The sequence below is a fragment of the Salvelinus namaycush genome, chromosome 2, assembly GCF_016432855.1.
Source record: "Salvelinus namaycush isolate Seneca chromosome 2, SaNama_1.0, whole genome shotgun sequence".
Taxonomy (NCBI): domain Eukaryota; kingdom Metazoa; phylum Chordata; class Actinopteri; order Salmoniformes; family Salmonidae; genus Salvelinus; species Salvelinus namaycush.
This window is the reverse complement of record NC_052308.1, coordinates 77,222,778-77,230,277: the sequence shown is the minus strand read 5'-3', so window position 1 is coordinate 77,230,277 and position 7,500 is coordinate 77,222,778. Positions and strand designations below refer to the sequence as shown.

At 45.5% G+C, this 7,500-nt stretch overlaps 1 protein-coding gene across 2 annotated transcripts in view; it reads left to right on the top strand.

Moving 5' to 3' along the window:
* Window positions 1–7,500, top strand: part of LOC120019154 (transcription factor MafG-like) — a 21,784-nt gene that overhangs the window by 1,147 nt on the left and 13,137 nt on the right. The gene's annotated exons all lie outside the window — the stretch shown is intronic.

Here is a 7,500-nt window from a genome sequence, read left to right as displayed (position 1 = left end):
TAAATATTGCTACACCATTGCAGTGGTGGGAAAATACAGTAGCCTACACAGTTCAAAATTATATATATGTTTTTTTAATAATCGACTGTTGATTCATATACATCTTGCTTTATTATGCATGAGTTATAAGGGGCGTGTTTACATGATTGGTCTAAATTCAGCTGAAGGTGAACTGAACATCGGCGGTCAATTCAGATTGCTGAACAAGCTTTACCTATATACATCCACAGCTTAAAGTAAGCAAGCACCATGTAGTGGTGATGATCATAAAATAGTTGTGTTTGTGTTTGAGAAACAAGCGCCCCCACTCTAAGGTTGACGCTTCTTAGCAAACACACACACACATACACACGGTGCCATATCATCTTAATCAGTGCTAGCCACTGCATTTCTCATCCCTCTGGTGTTGTTCACAAGTCATTTAACGCTGACCGATGCTTATGTTAGCAACTTTTCTCTCACACACACACACACACAACTGTGCTGATTGTGTCGGAGCAGGGAGAATGGAGTGAGAGATGAAGAAAGGAGAAATAGAATGAGAGATAGAGGGAGAACAAGGAGTGTTTTGTCTTCAAGGCATTCCAGAGAAAATGCTGAGAGGAAGAAAACACTCTCTCACTTGACAGATGGTGTTTTCACTTGTTACTTACCACAGCGCCGTTAGCTGTGTGAATCTGTGTGTGTGTGTGTGTGTGTGTGTGTGTGTGTGTGTGGTGCACATCTACGAGACACTGAGACATGCAGCGTAGCCCCTGGGTGTGTGTGCTGCTGTAACAGCAGGCGGAAACACAATTCAAAGAAACTAAGTGGGTGGGTGTGTGGGTGCGTGGTGGGTGGTGTGGGGTGGGTGTGTGTGTGTGTGTGTGGAAGGTGTGGGGTGGGTGTGTGTGTGTGTGGAAGGTGTATGTTGGAGGTTAGGAAAGGATTGTAAAGTATCTCTTTTTACAGTTGCCATAAATTTACAGTGAACATTTTGCAACTTGACTGCCTTTCTCACGGTGGAACAGGTGTCTAACCCAGATGTAGAGTCACAGTGTAACATACACACACATATACACACGTATACACACACACACACATGCTCTCGCTCTCTGTGTTCTCTGTGTTTTATCTCTGTATACTTTTTCCTTCTCTCTCTCCCTTACGTACACTGAGAGGACAAAACATTAAGAACACCTGCTCTTTCCATGAAATAGACCAGGTGAAAGATATGATCCCTTATTGATGTCACCTGTTAAATCCACTTCAGTGTAGATGAAGGGGAGGAGACAGGTTACAGAAGGATTTTTAAGCCTTGAGACAATTGAAACATGGATTGTGTGTGTGTGCCGTTCAGAGGGTGAATGGGCAAGATAAAATACTTAAATGCCTTTGAACAGGGTATGGTAGTAGGTGCCAGGCGCACCGGTTTGTGTCAAGAACTGCAACGCTGCTGGGTTTTTTACGCTCACCAGTTTCCCGTGTGTATCAAGAATGTTCCACCACCCAAAGGATATCCAGACAACTTGACACAACTGTGGGAAGCATTGGAGTCAACATGGACCAGCATCTCTGTGGAACGCGTTCAACACCTAATAGATGCCGACGAATTGAGACCGTTCTGAGGGCAAAAGGTGGTGCAACTCAATATGAGGAAGGTGTTCTTCATGTTTTGTATGCTCAGTGTGGGGAGAGAGAGAGAGATGAATGTAGTTGATGAAACACAGGGTAAGAACTCTGAAAGCGAAACTTTTTCAGGACCCAGTCTTTCAAAGATAATTCGTAAAAATCCAAATCACTTCACAGATCTTCATTGTAAAGGGTTTAAACACTGTTTCCCATGCTTGTTCAATGAACCATAAACAATTAATGAACATGCACCAGTGAAACGGTCGTTAAGACACTAACAGCTTACAGACGGTAGGCAATTAAAGTCACAGTTATGAAAACTTAGGACACTAAAGAGTCCTTTCTACTGACTTGAAAAACACCAAAAGAAAGATGCCCAGAGTCCCTGCTCATCTGTGTGAACGTGCCTTAGGCATGCTGCAAGGAGGCATGAGGACTGCAGATGTGGCCAGGGCAATAAATTGCTATGTTCGTACTGTGATACGCCTAAGACAGCACTACAGGGAGACAGGATGGACAGCTGATCGCCCTCGCAGTGGCAGACCAAGTGTAACAACACCTGCACAGGATCGGTACATCCGAACCTCACACCTGCGGGACAGGTAAAGGATGGCAACAACAACTGCCCGAGTTACATCAGGAACGCACAATCCCTCCATCAGTGCTCAGACTGTCCACAATAGGCTGAGAGAGGCTGGACTGAGGGCTTGTAGGCCTGTTGTAAGGCAGGTCCTCACCAGACATCACCGGCAACAATGTCGCCTATGGGCACAAACCCACCGTCGCTGGACCAGACAGGACTGGCAAAAAGTGCTCTTCACTGATGAGGCGCGGTTTTGTGATGGTCGGATTCGTGTTTATCGTTGAAGGAATGAGCGTTACACCGAGGCCTGTACTCTGGAGCGGGATCGATTTGGAGGTGGAGGGTCCGTCATGGTTTGGGGCGGTGTGTCACAAAGATGTCTGGCATCATCGAACTAGGGCTTGTTTTCATTGCAGGCAATCTCAATTCTGTGCGTGATAGGGAAGACCTCCTCCTGCCTCATGTGGTACCCTTCCTGCAGTCTCATCCTGACATGACCCTCCAGCATGACAATGCCACCAGCCATACTGCTCGTTCTGTGCATGATTTCCTGCAAGACAGGAATGTCAGTGTTCTGCCATGGCCAGCGAAGAGCCCGGATCTCAATCCCATTGAGCATGTCTGGGACCTATTGGAACGGAGGGTGAGGGCTAGGGCCCTTCCCCCCCAGAAATGTTCGGGAACTTGCAGGTGCCTTGGCGGAAGAGTGGGGTAACATCTCACAGCAAGAACTGGCAAATCTGGTGCAGTCCATGAGGAGGAGATGCACTGCAGTACTTAATGCAGCTGGTGGCCACACCAGATACTGACTGTTACTTTTGATTTTGACCCCCCCCCTTTGTTCAGGGACACATTATTCCATTTCTGTTAGTCACATGTCTGTGGAACTTGTTCAGTTTATGTCTCAGTTGTTGAATCTTATTATGTTCATACAAATATTTACACATGTTAAGTTTGCGGAAAATAAACGCAGTTGACAGTGAGAGGACTTTTTTTCGGAGTTTATGTCTCTACATGAGTAACGTGGCAGGTGGTTCTGAACAAACACCCTCTCAGGGTAATCATTATCCATCTGTCGTGTGTGTGTGTGTGTGTGTGTGTGTGTGTGTGTGTGTGTGTGTGTGTGTGTGTGTGTGTGTGTGTGTGTGTGTGTGTGTGTGTGTGTGTGTGTGTGTGTGTGTGTGTGTGTGTGTGTGTGTGTGTGTGCTATTCTGTTTGTTTAGGCTTCACCTTATGGATGAGTGTGCTTTGCATTCCTGGATGTTTTTTTGGGACTAGGCTATGTGTTTGTGTTTGTTTTCTTGTGTGTGCGTGTACTAGTCATGATCTTGGTTACCACTGGGATGTGTTTGAAACTGGTCTATATGATATGATATGATATGATATGCTGAGGAAAACTTGAAAGCTGTTAATGGAGAGAGAGGAAATGGAGAAAGAGAGAGGGAGCAGGAAGAGAGGGAGATATGGAGGGAGAGGGAGGAACAGGGAGAGAAGAGAAGGTAGAGAAAGGGGGAGGAACAGGGAGAGAAGGAGAGAGCGAGATCGAGGGAGGTGAAGAGGGAGAGAGGGATGAAGAGCGTACAAGAGAGGAGAGAAAGAGGAAGGGAGATGAGGAAAGAAAGAGGGATGAAGAGCGTGAAAGAGAGGAGAGAGAGAGAGGGAGGAAGGTGAGGAAAGAAAGAGGGATGAAGAGCGTGAAAGAGGGAGGGAGATGAAGAAAGAAGAGAGAGGGATGAAGAGCGTGAAAGAGAGGAGAGAGAAAGAGGGAGGGAGATGAAGAAAGAAGAGAAAGGGATGAAGAGCGTGAAAGACAGGAGAAAGAGATTAGAAGCAGCATCAGATCAATAGAGGAGAGTTTTTTCCTTCAGTAATAATGATGAAATATGGCGTAAGCAGGAACTACCATACTACTGCATAATCACACACACACACACACACACACACACACACACACACACACACACACACACTGCTGCGCGGGCGTGTGTTTGTGTGCGTGTGAGAGAGATGGTAGGGTCTGTTTACATTGGGACTTTTGTAGATTTCACAACATCCTTTCAGTATAGGAGTTATGTAAATACTGATTAAGACAATTGGCAGATGAAGTTACGCCTATCCACTTAGATATCCACTGTGTTAGATATCCACTATGTTAGATATCCACTATGTTAGATATCCACTGTGTTAGATATCCACTATGTTAGATATCCACTATGTTAGATATCCACTGTGTTAGATATCCACTATGTTAGATATCCATTGTGTTAGATATCCACTGTGTTAGATATCTACTATGTTAGATATCCACTGTGTTAGATATCCACTATGTAAGATATCCATTGTGTTAGATATCCACTGTGTTAGATATCCACTGTGTTAGATATCCATTGTGTTAGATATCCACTGTGTTAGATATCTACTATGTTAGATATCCACTGTGTTAGATATCCACTGTGTTAGATATCCACTGTGTTAGATATCCACTATGTAAGATATCCACTATGTTAGATATCCACTGTGTTAGATATCCACTGTGTTAGATATCCACTGTGTTAGATATCTACTGTGTTAGATATCCACTGTGTTAGATATCTACTGTGTTAGATATCCACTGTGTTAGATATCTACTATATCCACTATGTTAGATATCCACTGTGTTAGATATCCACTGTGTTAGATATCCACTGTGTTAGATACAGTATCTACCATATCCGCTTGGTAGATATCCACTATAGTAGATATCTACTATATCCACTATGTTAGATATCCACTGTGTTATATGTCTACTATGGTAGACATCAATTTCTTATAGTTAAACCTCCACACAGAAACCAACAGCGATCCTTCTCTGATCAGTATGGTCATAGTGAGTTCTCATATTTGATGAGTCTTCTCTCCCCTGGGGGCCGGAACTGAATAATGTTACATTTGACCCCTGGGGGCCGGAACTGAATAATGTTACATTTGACCCCTGGGGGCCGGTACTGAATAATGTTACATTTGACCCCTGGTACTGAATAATGTTACATTTGACCCCTGGTACTGAATAACGTTATATTTGACCACTGGGGGTCGGTACTGAATAATGTTACATTTGACCCCTGGTACTGAATAATGTTACATTTGACCCCTGGTACTGAATAACGTTATATTTGACCCCTGGGGGCCGGTACTGAATAACGTTATATTTGACCACTGGGGGTCGGTACTGAATAACGTTATATTTGACCACTGGGGGTCGGTACTGAATAACGTTATATTTGACCCCTGGGGGCCGGTACTGAATAACGTTATATTTGACCCCTGGGGGCCGGTACTGAATAACGTTATATTTGACCCCTGGGGGCCGGTACTGAATAACGTTATATTTGACCCCTGGGGGCCGGTACTGAATAACGTTATATTTGACCCCTGGGGGCCGGTACTGAATAACGTTATATTTGACCCCTGGGGGCCGGTACTGAATAACGTTATATTTGACCCCTGGGGGCCGGTACTGAATAACGTTATATTTGACCCCTGGGGGCCGGTACTGAATAACGTTATATTTCTTTTTGTTTCGATTTCTTTTTGTTTCGATTTCTTTTTGTTTCGAAATGTAACATTATTCAGTTCCGGCCCCCAGGGGTCAAATGTAACATTATTCATTACCCTTCTCCTGAGTCTCCTCTCACAGAGCCCTGCACTCTGTACTCTACCCTTCTCCTGAGTCTCCTCTCACAGAGCCCTGCACTCTCTACTCTACCCTTCTCCTGAGTCTCCTCTCACAGAGCCCTGCACTCTCTACTGGGCTCTGTGAGAGGAGACTCAGGAGAAGGGTAGAGTAGAGAGTGCTGGGCTCTGTGAGAGGAGACTCAGGGTTGTCTTTGTATTGCATCATCTTTCTGTGTTTTTCAACTTGCCGCAGTTTTCAACTGCAGTGTGGTGATGAGTTCACTACTGTATTATAACACATTTAACAACACCAGGGAAGGAAGGAAAGAAGAAAGGAAAAGAGGGAGAGAAGGAGAGAAGGAACGCCACACCTCCAATACAGCCCCAGACTAAAACACACACAGCAACACACACTTCTCTGTGGGTGATGATGGTGTGTCTCTTCTCTGAGAATCAACAGTTCATTCGTATACACACACCCTGAAACACCCCCCCCCCCCCCCCCCCACCCCAATTCTCCACTGGCACACTCAAACCACACTCAAAACACACTCAAACCACACTCAAACCACACTCAAAACACACCACAACACACCACAACACAAACTCCATGTCGGTACAATGAGAATCAACAGTTTCCCAGGGTCTTCACCTCCTGGATAGAGAGAATGTTTACTATACAGTCATAACATCTCTCTTGTCTTCTCATGATGGGAAAAATACTCTGACACTGAAGAGATGCATTCTCTACCCCCTCCCTTAAAGCTAATGGTTTTAAATATAGGCGGAAGAGAATAGGAAAGTAACCTGTCCTTTAATAAACACTGTAGTGAGGGTTTGAAACACGAATCCCCTTCCAGTGAGGGCTGAAAGAGAGAGGTTGTTTTCACTCTCTGTGCCTGCGTCAATCGATTCCACGTGCAAACACGCGAACACACTGTTGCTTTTACCCCGGAGCACTACGGAGCTAGGAGATCTCTGCCAACAAGTGGGCTGGAGTCTTGTCCTCTCTCTCTCACTCTGCCTCGTTCTCTCTCTGCCCCCCTCTCTCTATCTCCCCCTCTCTCTCTGCCCCTCTCTCTCTCCCCCTCTCTCTGCCCCTCTCTCCCTCCCACTCTCTCTCTGCCCCTCTCTCTCTCCCCCCTCTCTCTGCCCCTCTCTCCCTCCCCCTCTCTCTCTCCCCCTCTCTCCCTGCCCCTCTCTCCCTCCCCCTCTCCCTGCCCCTCTCTCTCTGCACCCTCTCTCTCTCTCTCTCTCTGTTCCCAGGTATGCTGTTTTATTTATTCTACCCCTCACCTCTCTTTCGTTCTCTTTGTCTTTCTATCATTATCTCTTACTCCCTCATGTTATCCATGATGATGATGAAGATTAAATCCCCACGTATCTATTTTTTTATTTATTTAACCTTTATTTAACTAGGCAAGTCAGTTAAGAACAAATTCTTATTTTCAATGACGGCCCAGGAACACAACTGTCTTGTTCAGAGGCAGAACGACTGATTTTTACCTGTCAGCTCAGGGATTCAATCTAGCAACCTTTCGGTTACTGGCCCAACACTCTAACCACTAGGCTACCTGCCACCCCATCTAGGTGCTGAGTTCACGCACGCACGCACGCACGCACGCACGCACGCACGCACGCACGCACGCACG